The sequence below is a fragment of the Eulemur rufifrons genome, chromosome 29, assembly GCF_041146395.1.
Source record: "Eulemur rufifrons isolate Redbay chromosome 29, OSU_ERuf_1, whole genome shotgun sequence".
NCBI classification, from domain to species: domain Eukaryota; kingdom Metazoa; phylum Chordata; class Mammalia; order Primates; family Lemuridae; genus Eulemur; species Eulemur rufifrons.
The window spans coordinates 74,830,214-74,843,086 of NC_091011.1; the positions used below are offsets into that span (position 1 = coordinate 74,830,214).

At 36.2% G+C, this 12,873-nt stretch overlaps 1 protein-coding gene across 14 annotated transcripts in view; it reads right to left on the reverse strand.

Annotated features, from left to right (window-relative positions):
- The window catches only part of CADPS2 (calcium dependent secretion activator 2), a 451,849-nt gene that overhangs the window by 11,495 nt on the left and 427,481 nt on the right, over window positions 1-12,873 (reverse strand). The gene's annotated exons all lie outside the window — the stretch shown is intronic.

The window sequence follows — 12,873 nt, forward strand, 5'->3', positions numbered from 1 at the left end:
TTCATGATGGGGAAGGTAGGGACTTGTGTGTGGAGCAGAGCTGCGGGCTGGCTGTCAACACACCAGAGAAGAACATGAACGCAGAACCTGCAAGGGTGGGTAGGCTGGCCCCTCTGCGCTGTTTGCTTGATTGGGCCCGTCACTTCCCTTCTCTATGCCTCATTTTCTCATCTGTAATGTGTGGGATTATATGAATCTAGCTGAAAAATAAAAAGATTCTAATGTGCTACGGAAATACTGTGAGTTTAAGTTTGACTATTAAAGGAAAGGGTATGATGAGCTTGTGATTCTTGTAAAAATGAGTGGAAGGGAAAAGCCAAATTGCCATTCTGTTTTTAGATGCTGCTTCAATATAACTTTATGCTTCCAGGATAAAGAAAAATGCAAGCCTAGAGCTCTAGAACTTTGTATCGTCTGTTATTTTTAATTTATTCATTTGGCCTCTTACTGAAGTACAGACATATTATAAAAATGACAAAGTATAATGAGGAATAAATGAGATTAATAAAGCATTTTGAGATACAGGTACTATTATTTTTATTACTATTAATATTTTTTTAGAAATTGTGATTATAAAGGTATCTGATATTTTCTTCATTCCCCATGGGAAGTTCAAGTGAATCAGTTAAAATTTCACTTAATTCTTACAACAACCTTGATGAAGTGGGTGTTATTATTCTCATTTTGCATATCTTGAAACTGAGTTTACAGAAGTAGAGGTACTGAGTTTAGATTAAGCAATTATTCAAGTTTATACAATGAGTACAGTAAGTGGCAGGGTTAAAATTTATATCTCATATTTATGCTCCAGAATCTGGGCTCATAACTACTGTGTTATTTCATTTCCCTCTAGAAAAAAATTTGGATTTCTGTTCTGTCAATAAAATCTCTGATTCTTACGAGCAGTTTGGTGCTTCTAGCAGAAAACTAAGAAAACAGTCTCTGCCATTCCTGGTGGTCCCTGACAGTCATCGTAACACAGGATTGTGCATGAATACAGAAGACGCCTATTAAGAAAAGCCCATCCAATTTTCTTGTAGGTTGAAGCAATCCACACTTCCAAAGACCAACATGTCTGTAAACCCAATAATGTGATATGTAATATAAATGAATCCTTTGAAGAACTACACTCCCTATTAAGACAAATAGGCAAATGGCCATTATGCTACACATCTCCTACATACTCTCTTCTTCAGACTCATTTGAAAACACCATACATCCTAACGCTTGAAAATATCTGTTTTACTGTAACAAAACAATACAACACGAAAAAAAGATCCTTGGTTTATCCACAGGGGAACTCTACATATGTGGCTTTCTTCATCTTCTTTTTTTTTTTTTTTTCCAAACACAGAACAGAGAAGTATTTGATGTCATTTTATTCCATATTGAATAACATTATATTCTGGGTGATATTCATTTTTTAACTCCATCAGGAAGTTTTCAAATTATGAGAGTATCACGATGTCTGTTAAGGAAGAGAACATGTGAAAGGTGCTAACATGGAAGGAGTAGCACATGGTAGGTGCCTAATAAATGCTTGTTGAATGCTGAAAAAATATTTCCTCATCTTTGGACCTCCATACTTTTCTAACAAAAAGCGTGAATATAATAACTGAGATATTTCCAAATGAATTAGGTCCTCTTCAGTGACATAACAGAGTAAGTTATATAATAGGACAAGTTCCATAAACTGAAAGCTCTTTTCAGTCCACTACTATTTCATTCATCTCCCTTCATTCCAAAATGTCCTGAAAGTAATGTTAAATTACCTCTTTCTCCACACTACACAAAGGGTATTAAAATCAATACTGCTCTTTATTATTTATTATCAAGTAGGCAAGTGCCTCCGTAAGTTTATTCTGTGGCTCTTTTCTTGGTGCTAAAAAGACTGGTAATTATAAACTGAAAATTTCAGATAATCAGCTGTTCTCCACTTCCCTACTTAGGGACCAATGATGGGATGCATACTGGTTTGGCTAATCTTTTGAGTGAAATGACTAATTAACGTTTTGGCTGAACTCAGTGTTCAATCCAGCTATAATGGTGTATGTACCAGTTTGGGGCACAGAAAGTGTCTATGAATGATTCATTTGGGCACCATGATCTTTTCATCTGGTTGAATGACTCCTTTTGAATACTACATGTAAAATTTTGGTCAATGTTGCATTTTAAATCAATAATGTAGGATCTAGATAAAAAGAAGCTAGACTCTTAGAATTGCTGTTAAATGGCACAAGTTGGTTTCGAGATGAAACCCAGGCCAGGTATTTCTGCATCAGTTTCCTTATAAAAAATGGGGAACGTTCCAAAATCACTTTTTGAGGCCAATAAGGACTGGAGTAAACAGCCATCCTGTCTCCGAGTCATGGTGCACTCCCACAGTAATCATTTTCAGCAAACTGAATGACCTGTAGCTCTGTTGGGCTTCTCTAGACCTTTGGTTTCTGGGCATGTTCGTCCCTCTGCTTGGACTTCTATTCCCAGATACATCTCTCTGGCTAGATTCATGTCAGCTTTTAAGACTTAGTTCAACCATTATCTCTGTTAGGAAGCCAATGCTATCTCTTACTAGGAAGAATTAGATGCTCACGTATTTTCTACTCCTAGAACTCTATACAGGTGTCCATGAAAATATTGCACAATACAGTATATGTCTCCCTCAATCAGCTGTGAGTATCCACAAGGCATTAACTGAATCTTATTTTTATTGCTGTATCTATCCCTTAGCAGAATGTCTGGCATATAGCATGTGTTCCATTTTCATTAAAGGACTAAATATTTTAAAATATTTGTAAATACAAATTTTATATATACAAAATGCTATATCTATAATAGTAGCAGGGAAAATTTTCAATAGAAAAAGGACAGATGCATACCAGAGCCAGATTCACTGTTGATTTGAATCGCATGTTTCATGAATAGAAAAATAATTTAATAGATGTTAAAGTCATAGAAATCACTGAAAAGCAAACAATTGCATTTGGCTAAAGAAATTTAATACAGGACTAAAATGGGGCTTAAAATGTGACAGTCTAATTTCATTTTAAGTGATGAATGAAATAAAAGAGAAAGTATTATAAACTAACAAATCTCCATGTCTATGTACGTATATGATTGTCCACACATAAAAATATGCTAATACTCCAAGTTCAGATGTCAATGTACTCAGCCCTGCGGAGGCTATCACCCAAGCAGGGAGCTGCCTGTCCAGCATATGCTCGTGTGGATTGGTAGCCATTCCTGGGGTTTATCTGAGGCCGTGGAGCATGTTTAGAGGTATGGTTTGCTGTGTTGCCTGTGTATTTTTACCACTAAGCAAAATGTCTTGATGCCTTGTACACTTGTTGGCCTTGTGAATTGATTTTAAAGAAAGGCAGAAAAATATTGTTGCTGTAGAAATGTTGACTTCTGTCTGAGAGAATATGAGCTCTGTTGGGAGCTGATATAAGCCTGGCTTTCAAGGAAAGAACCCAGTAAGGATAGAGAGGAAGAACGTACTCTTATTTCACAGTCAGGACATTTAATGTGGCAGGCATTAGAACTAGATACAAACTTTGTGTTGGCATTAAACTTTTGGCAAGTTTCCAATCATCTACTTGAAAACAGACACAATGAAATAAATAATTTCATAGATAATCACTATTCTGTTTTTATCTGCACAGATGAAAAAGTGGAAATATTTTACGTGGAAATTAATAATTTCTCAAAAAGACCCATTTAGTCATCAGAATGTAAGCTCCCGTAGGGCAGGGACTTGGTCTATCTTGTTTAATATTGTATTCCCAGCAACTAGCACAGTGTGTGGGCTACAGAAAATGTTCAGTCAATACAGGTTTGAGGAATAAGTGATTAATAAGAGGGGTTTCAACTTCCCATTTTAATTAGAATCCTACTGGGTCATTGCGACAGAGAGAGCCAACCACGTGGGACAAAGGCAATGTCTAATGTTTTAATCTCAACGTTCACCACCATTTCTGACACATGGTAAATGAATGGTAAATTGGATTTGTTTTCGAGACTTTATACATGCAAAAACATCAACTGAATGGGTGTCCCACATCGATAAACACAAGTTTGCTCCCTATCTCAAAGATATAAGCAATAACTGAGAGGAAAGTCAACAAAAAGGAACGTCAGCAATATATGGAACCAAATTTACGGAACTTGGTAGAGCCAAAGTATGGGAGAATTATATATTTGAATACATGAGTAGGAATAAAGCTTGAAAGAATCTTGTTCAGCCACATTCAAATACTGCCTCCCATCTCTGACTGTAAATCCTAAGCACAACCGAGAGCACTTTGAGAAGTTTCAAAGATGATTAGAGGGCTAGAAAAGGGGCCTATGAAGTGAAGTTCAACAAACAGGGATTATTTATCCTGGAGTAGACAAGTATGACAGGTGTCTTCATAACAGTCTTCATACATAGGAGGGATTGTTCCCTAGAAGATGCTGGCTACCTGCTTTTTGTTCTCCACTGAGAGGAAAAGGAGAAATCGGTTTAAAAATCAGCAGGTAGAATGTAGATGAGGTGGAGTGAACATTTTCTTTTTTCCAAACAAAAATATTTTGCCCATATCAAGAGAGCAAAATGAGGATGATCTCTTATCTAGGGCTAGGCCAAGATCAAGAAATTGAGGGCTCTCTCTAGAGTTTAGGTGTTTATAAGAACCTTTGAAAATTACCTTACATTGTTTCCTGTCCATGCATTCGATACACACATCTAATGATGGTCTTGCCAGAATAGCCTCTTCCTTACACAGATTTGTTTTTTAGTCGGATTTATTCAACAGTGGTGACCTGGCTGGCACCACTGTGCCCACTTGTGAACGGTGCTGACCTTGCAGAGGGAGCTCCAGGGACGGCCTGCAGAGGGGGTGGCTCACAGAGGGGGAGTACAAAAAGCCACCACAGAAAATGGCCTTTAAGCCACGTGTGTCATTTGCTTATGAAGTTAGGGCTGAAGGGAAGGAGAGTAGTAGCTATCAGCTCTATGAAAACATTGCTAGAGATGCTCGTCTCCGGGGAGGGCTGGGCATTTCCATTAATAAGACACTAGCGGCTGGCTGAAGTGCAGGCATGCAAAGTCACTATGGAAAAACCCGGCTCTACATGGAAGAGTCAGAATTTCCAGACCACCTGAAAGGTGAAAGAGGCATGATTTCAATATTAAATACTTTTGAAATGCTCAACATGTTGCTCATAATTCATTCAGCTATCTTTGATAAAAACCAGTAGAGAGAATGTTCTAATTTCTACAATGATTTATAAGTCTTTGTTCCTAGCGTGGTTGGATGAATGCAAATGCACATCTATGCAACTGGTATTTAGAAAAATTTCTCCAGGAAAATGAAAGTTTTGTCACCTTCCACTCATCAAAGACAATTTTAACATCACTAAGAGAACTTAGGTGATCAAGGACAATCTTTTTCCGACTCAAGCAAAAACCTCCAGTCAGTTTGCATGTGGGATTTTTTTTTTTTTTTTCTTAAATTCTGAGCACAATTAAAGGTGAGTTAAGGCTCTGGTGGAAATCTAAAGAGCATCAGCAAATCTGAGCACTGCTCAGCTTTTGAATTGCTTTTCTACTTCTCAGTTCTTTTAAATGGTTTTCTATGGCAGGAACATTTTTCTTAATTAGTCACAGCTAATTAGTGTTCTGGCATAGACAAGTAATCAGAAATGTCAGAGCTGCAAGGCTACATCTCCCTAATCCTTTGATAATAATTTAGCCTCCTGGGAGGGCCCCAAGCTGCGGTAAGTAGTGACTGACAATAAGGCAGAATTAGGTGGGCAGCAGACCATTAGGATAGAAAAATAAAAAGCACTACCAAATCCTGCTGAGCACCATCAGGCAACTAACTGCACTGCCAGATGAGGTGCCTGTTTAAGCCTGTGTTGTTAATTAGCTGATTCTACCAGACCTGCCACATATGTCCAGGTGCCTCATGCAAAGATGTGTATTTCTGGGAATGTGCCAAATGACAATTGTGTACCACGATCACATTTCAAGAATCTAAGTAAGAAGTCTACATATTTCTTAAAGATTCTTTTGAATTATCAAAGAAATGAGATCAACAATCTACAATACATTTTCTTGTTGAGTTTCTTTTAGGCAATTAGGCACGCTTATCTCAAGTTTCTCAGGTTTTAATTCACCAGCAGCTTAGATTCAAATGAGGGCCTTTGGCCTCTCTGAACCGCGTCTGGACTTGCCAAAGCGATTTTGGCGTACATCATACATCAAAAGTTGATCCTTTTATAAATTCTTACACTTACAAATAATAACTTAACATTAGAATGAGGATTATTAACTCAAATGAACCAGACAGCTGTAATCTGAGAGTGGAGGTTTTAAAGAGAAACAAACTTTGAGGGAAAAAAATAGCTAAGGAGGAAGCTCTGTATGGCGTTACTCAGGCACATAAGACAACGTAAAGAACAGGTTTGACTATGAGTATCTTAAAAGAGGTCAAACAACTTCAGTGTGAGTCCAAATATCATAGGTAAAACAAAGCAGGAATATATACAATTAACAACAACACCAAAATCTGGAAAACAATGTGTTAAAGCAGCTAAATAACAGTGTTCAAACATGTGAGATGAATGAGATGCTGCCCCTGTAATACATACAACGGACATATTAGTCAAACCTTTTATCTACCTTTAGTACACAATGAGGTACAAGGGTACACACATAAAAATGTTTAGAAATAAATGAACTCAAACAGCCTCAAGCTCATTACTGAACTTATATTATCCATCCCTTTCTATTGATGGAAATGGAAAGTGACGACTATGACACAGGAATAATATTAGTATTTAATTTCCAGTGTTGATAGGAAAATCATGGTTGGGCATAGTGGGCCAACGGTTAATGTTTTACATTCCATTACTTTTTATATAGAAACAGAACCAAAAAGAAAATACTCTGTAATGAGGATCTAGACTAATTTATGTGGTCCATATAACAACTACCCGGTTATTTGAAAGTGGAAGACCATATAAAAAGAGGAAAACTGCTGTTTTTAAAGTGACATTATCATATGGGAATATTTCTGTATTATCACAAAATCATAAGAAATGGAAGAAGGCAAAGACAGTCCTCCATCTCGATGGGTTATAGCCTGCATTCCTAATAAAGAGGCTGATTACATATATAAAGAAACTCACCTGAAGAATGTGACTGAAAAAGTACATGATAAGCTCTGAATACATACAATAAAGTGTATTACCGAAGGAAAGTTTATCTAGTAGTCAGTCTTACTCACGTTCTGTTGATTTCAACTATTCTTAGGAAAACAACATGGTAATAAACTGAATCTTTGAATAAATTAAGGCTAGCAGCATTAACAAGAACAAACTCTCACTTCACCACGTTTGGGCACTGATGTGAAACACTAACTCAAAAATTCTAACCACATCCTCCTTTCTTATTTGGGAGTCCAGAGATAAACAAGAGCACATAAATTCATAATGGAGCATATAAGTTCATTTTGAGAAGCACATCCACTTATAATATTTCCATTTTTTTCTTTTTACCTTAGCATAAATGGGCTACTTAACCCATTTATATAGTTTAGGTCAATTTTACTTAACATGTTTAATTTAAAGTTTCTTTACTGGAAATTGAGATTCTTTTCATGGAAAGCCCTGAAAAATTAATCCTTTATAAAACACTGTCTGGATGAATATAACTGATTAACTATCATTTAAAGAATTACTCTTAATTTTACAAGACATCGTAACAATATTTTTTAAAAAGTCTTGTTGAGATGAAATTCCTCAACAATTAAATATTTAATCAGTTTATAACAAAGAGAATGTTTAATCTGCATGATTTACCAATTAAGTACTACACCCTGATGTGTCTATAGCAACATGAGAGCTAAAATGAGATTGTTTCAAAGGGACTTACGATGGGCAATGCCCAATAAATGTACAAAGGTTTAGAGTCAGGTGGGTTTAGTGTCTATCTTGGAAAATAAGATGTGCTTTAGTCAACCGTCAATGGCCTCCAAATCTAACGTCTTGGACCTTAAGAAACAACCGCAGTGGGTGCTGTTGTGACAATTACCGTGGATGTCAGTTTTGACTTCTGAAACATCACCACTTTCCAGCACAGAGAATCAAAGCTCTCAAGGAATGTACCCGCTCTCTCCTAAAACATGGACACCTGTGGCTTGTGCTACATGTTCTGAAACCTAAGAGAGGGAGCAGCCACTCTGCCTGGGAAGAAACATCACAGTGGGAATTAAAATGGAATTAAAGAATTAGACAATCTCTGTTATATTTTTATATTGGGATTAGACAAATTGAAGATTATTTGGATTTGATAAAAACTTTTAAAACACTACTGACAATGTTGTATATGTTAGAAAAAGGGACATTCAGGTAAGAGAGACTGCCTACAAAGCAGAAAGACCTTCTTTTGGCATATCCATAGTCTTTCCTACTACAGGAGAACATCCTTTAGATTTCCCTTGCCCAATAAACCACTTTTTTTAATTGGAAAAGAATGTAACATGTAGACTTTAAACTCAGCATGTATCTCAATGACCACCCGAGAGGCAGAGCTAGTCTCTATTTATAATATCCTGGTCACCTGGAAACACTTAGCATGAATACACAGTATATGAGTTCCAACTGTTTCTCTAAATTTGGGTGTCAGAACCATGGTGGTACATACACGGAATGTCTTATGGCATAGCTATTCTTTTGGATAGACTCTCTTTTCTATGTATCTACTGCACTCACTGTTGCTTCTTAGGTGGGACACTGCTTTCACCTGGCTATCACATAAGAACTTAAGAATTGCTACTCTAGGGTGCAAGACTCACTATGTAATCAACCCAGTAATTTCTGTCATCATTGCTAAAATTAAAACTAAAAGAATCATTAGTTTAAAATCTGGAAGGGTTTCAGAACTCATCTGGAGTTCTAGACCAACATCTTCAGTCTATATACACTACCTAAACTGAGTCTTAAAAAGATGACATAAATTTTTCAAATTCACCCAGACAGTTCTGGGCAAAACTGTGGTTGGAACTGAGCTTTCTGGCTTTGCAGTCCAATGTTCTTCTCATAACACTATTTTATCATTTCAAATTTTGTAAGTCTGAGATAAGGTCAAAAGAGCATGGATTTTGAAACTAGAGAGACACAGTTAGACAAAGTCTAACTCAACACATCACAAGTCACTGATCTCTGAGTGGGAGATTCCTTAACCTAAAAATAAGGAAATAATAAGGATGATGGCATCTAGCCCAGAAGGCTGGAAATGACATAGATAAAGCACCTCACAAGTTTCCTGGCACGTGGAGGTGCTCAGAGAATGGCAGTGGTGATAGCTATGGCTACCATTATTCTGATACTTTGAAAAGATTAGAAATATATCTCAGATAAACCCAGGTCTCGAGAATCTGTTAATAGTGTGGAGCTGCCATCATTTATTTACATTTTTTGGAAGTTATTTCTGTTTCAAGCAAAAAGTGTTTCGTAAGTTTAACCACTTATGGGGTAAACAGAATGCCTTCATATTTGTCCTAGTATTAGCTTTTCTGAACTTCAAAGGGTACTTTTAATTTTCATATTTCAAGATTTAATGTAAAAGTCTGGGATTATCCCATATATGCCCTTTAAGATAATATAGACTTTAATACTTTCCCTCTTTAATACTCTGAGGTTAGGAAACAAAGTAACTTATCCTTGGAGACTGGGACAATAATAATAGCAGGGCAAGATGCTCTGGAAGCAGATCTCGTCATGGTATATGGCTGTGTATACTGTACACTGACAACTCTTGGAGGGAATGTTCTCATTCCCAGGTGTCCCAGAGCAACAGGCACAAATTCAAGGCAATGGCCATTTTGTTGGTCTTAGTCAGTGATACAATTATTTACTGAACTTTGTAGTATTTCAAAACACAAATCAGGAATAATTAAGATTTTTGCAGGATCAAAAAGTTTTAGAGGCCAGGGATACCACAAGTAGTTAGTTACTACTCTCACAGAAAGTTCCACGAACTTTTCAGTAGCCTTTCCCATGGGGGTAGGGCATCATCTAGAAAGAAGATAATTTAGTAAAACACACTTTACAAAGTATTGGGGGCAGGATGAATATCTGTTTTACAGACTAGTTGTTTTATATAAAACTAGTGTTGTGTGTGGTTATTTCCAAAACTAAATGGATTTCTTAAAGAGTTAAACCCTTATATTGCATGACCAAAACTGTAACCCTCATTCTCTCGTCTGGGTTGGTTAACACCATTAAGTGTTAACTCACTATAATGTGTGTATGTGTATTTTCACCTGCAACTGAACTTAGCAGGATCCATTTACTTACTTACATAGAAAGTACTCTAATTGGAATAGCAAAAGTTTGTCATGATGCCTGAATAAAACTGTTCTCTTCAATCTTTTATCTGTAATAGGCTAAGGTCGCTAACAGTACTTATAGGGTCATTATTTTCAACTGTTTCTTGACACCTAATAATATTATTTTAAGCTCCAGCCAAGTAGATTTCCAATAATTATATAATGTCTCTCAGTAATGATCTGTTGCTTAAGATACACATCCTACTTTGCCTTTCAACACATACTTGATAACCTCTCATTTTTCTAACTGTAATTGAGACAAATTCAGTCTTGGCTAATTAGGGGCTCTTCGTACTCCTCATACATGTTATTCCTGATGACAATATCAAAAGTATTAGGGTCTATTTTTATTTTTAATTAAAGTAATAAAAATGTGTAACTTAAAAATATTAGAATGTTTAAGGACATTATAAGTATTTTACAAATAACAAGTCCAATGTTATACCGGGGATATGCGAAATGACAAAACCTTCACAACCAAAACAGAATGGTTGCTTGTCAAGGGTTCCTTTTAGAAGCAAACTCACAGCCATGCCAGATGCTTAGGTATCAGCACGAAAGTATACATAACCAGGACATTTAAAGTAGTGCATTATTTTAATGTCAGCCTCCTTGGAGACACATTAGAGAGCTCTGTTTGTTACTGTTGCCACACAGAAAGTCTTCCAAAGAAGTTCAGGGAATGCAGAGGAGTTGAAAGCGGGGAATATCTTTGAGGAGAAAAAAATTTTACCTTTGGCATGAACTGATGGCAAGAATGCTTAAGCTTTGCAGAAAATAGGTCACCAAGACAGAAAGAGCAAGGATGTTAAGAAAGTGTACACACACATGCACACACCCAACAAATCTATCTATGATGGTATATTTCCAGAATGGCTCTAACTTTTTTCACCATAGAATATGTGTTTTGGCTATTCTAAGAAGAAGTCTAATGGTAACAACTAACATCAACTCAACTTTCCTTTTCTGTTCAACAATTTTGAAAATCACCACGTAAGCAAAAAAAGTAAAAGAGAACTTGGATAAGAAACATATGCTTGTAAATTCAGAGCAATACCAAATGGAAGCAGAAGTTGCTAATATGGTTTCAGTATTTTGTAAAAGAGCCAGCTGGATGGATGATAATTTTTCTACCCCTGCAGGGCATCAAAGCTTTTAGGAAATCATTTTTTTCACACATATTAACACTTAGCTTATTAAAACAGATGATACTTTTATTGTAAAACGGCCTGGGTAGAGGCTAAAAACATAAAGTATGAAAGATAAGATTCGTTTTGGCCACCCAATCTAACAAACAGTGAACACTGACACGACAGACCATGGCGGAGATGATGACGTAGCGGGACCTTCTGTAACTGCCACAGCTGAAGTGTCACCATGAAGCCCGTGAATTGCTGTTATGAAAACATTTGCAGTAACTTGCATAATTAAATGAAACTGTCAGAAAAGCATTTCTAAAATGCAGAGAAGATGTACATAAATAAATACACTTCAAAGCCAATATTACATTTCAGAATCAGCATTGTGGTGAATTATGCAAAGTTATGTCACAAGCAAAGTACCATTTCCTTTGAACTGGGTGTTAAATAATTGCAAATGAATGACAGCATCGTTATTTAAATTGACTGCTCTCTTGGTCTCCTTTACATACACTCAATAAATGCAACTTGATGATCATGGTATCTAAAACCACAATCTCCCATTTCTAAGGGCTGTCATGCCTAAATGAAGACCTTAGTACTGATAAAATTGTAATATTGTATCTTGTAGCACACATCAGTACTTTAACACATTAGCTGCTATATGAGTTGTATTTAACTCACACTAACTAGTTTTGAGCCTGGGGCCTTGTGAAGCATATGTAACTCACATGTCTCTTTACCTTGGGAACCATGAGAACTATTTTTTAAGTTGCATATAACTCACACACAGAAAACAATTAAAAATACCAAATTTTTCATTCAATTGGAAAGGATTGTTCTGTTTTTGAAGTTTTTACTCTATTTTCATAATAAAATGCCATGGCCCCAAGGAAAAAATTTTTTTTCTAGTGTTGTAGTCAATGTGTTAAATGAAGATAAAATGTTCAAAAACAGTAGAGTGGCAGATATTTGGCTTTACAGAAGCTTATTACTTTGTTTAACTGAAGAATATTATATTAATTTAAAAGGAAAACTTTTATATTAATAGCAGTGAGGACCACATCTATTACATGATTGTGTTTACAGAATGTTACATAAGGCAAGGGAAATGATGCTGAACACAAAGGTAAAATGATTATCGTCTTGCTTGTTAAAAATAACCTCAGAAGGTTTTTGAGACTTTCATTCTAATGGTGACAGTTTTCATGTAGAAAAAGAATCTAATTAAGGCTTCCCTCACCAGTCAAGGAAATACAAAGATTATCAACTATATTAGCTGCACAGAAACAGGATCAAAAAAGGAGAGTGCGTTTTACAAACATACCATCAAAATGCCACTTTTCTCTTTGCAG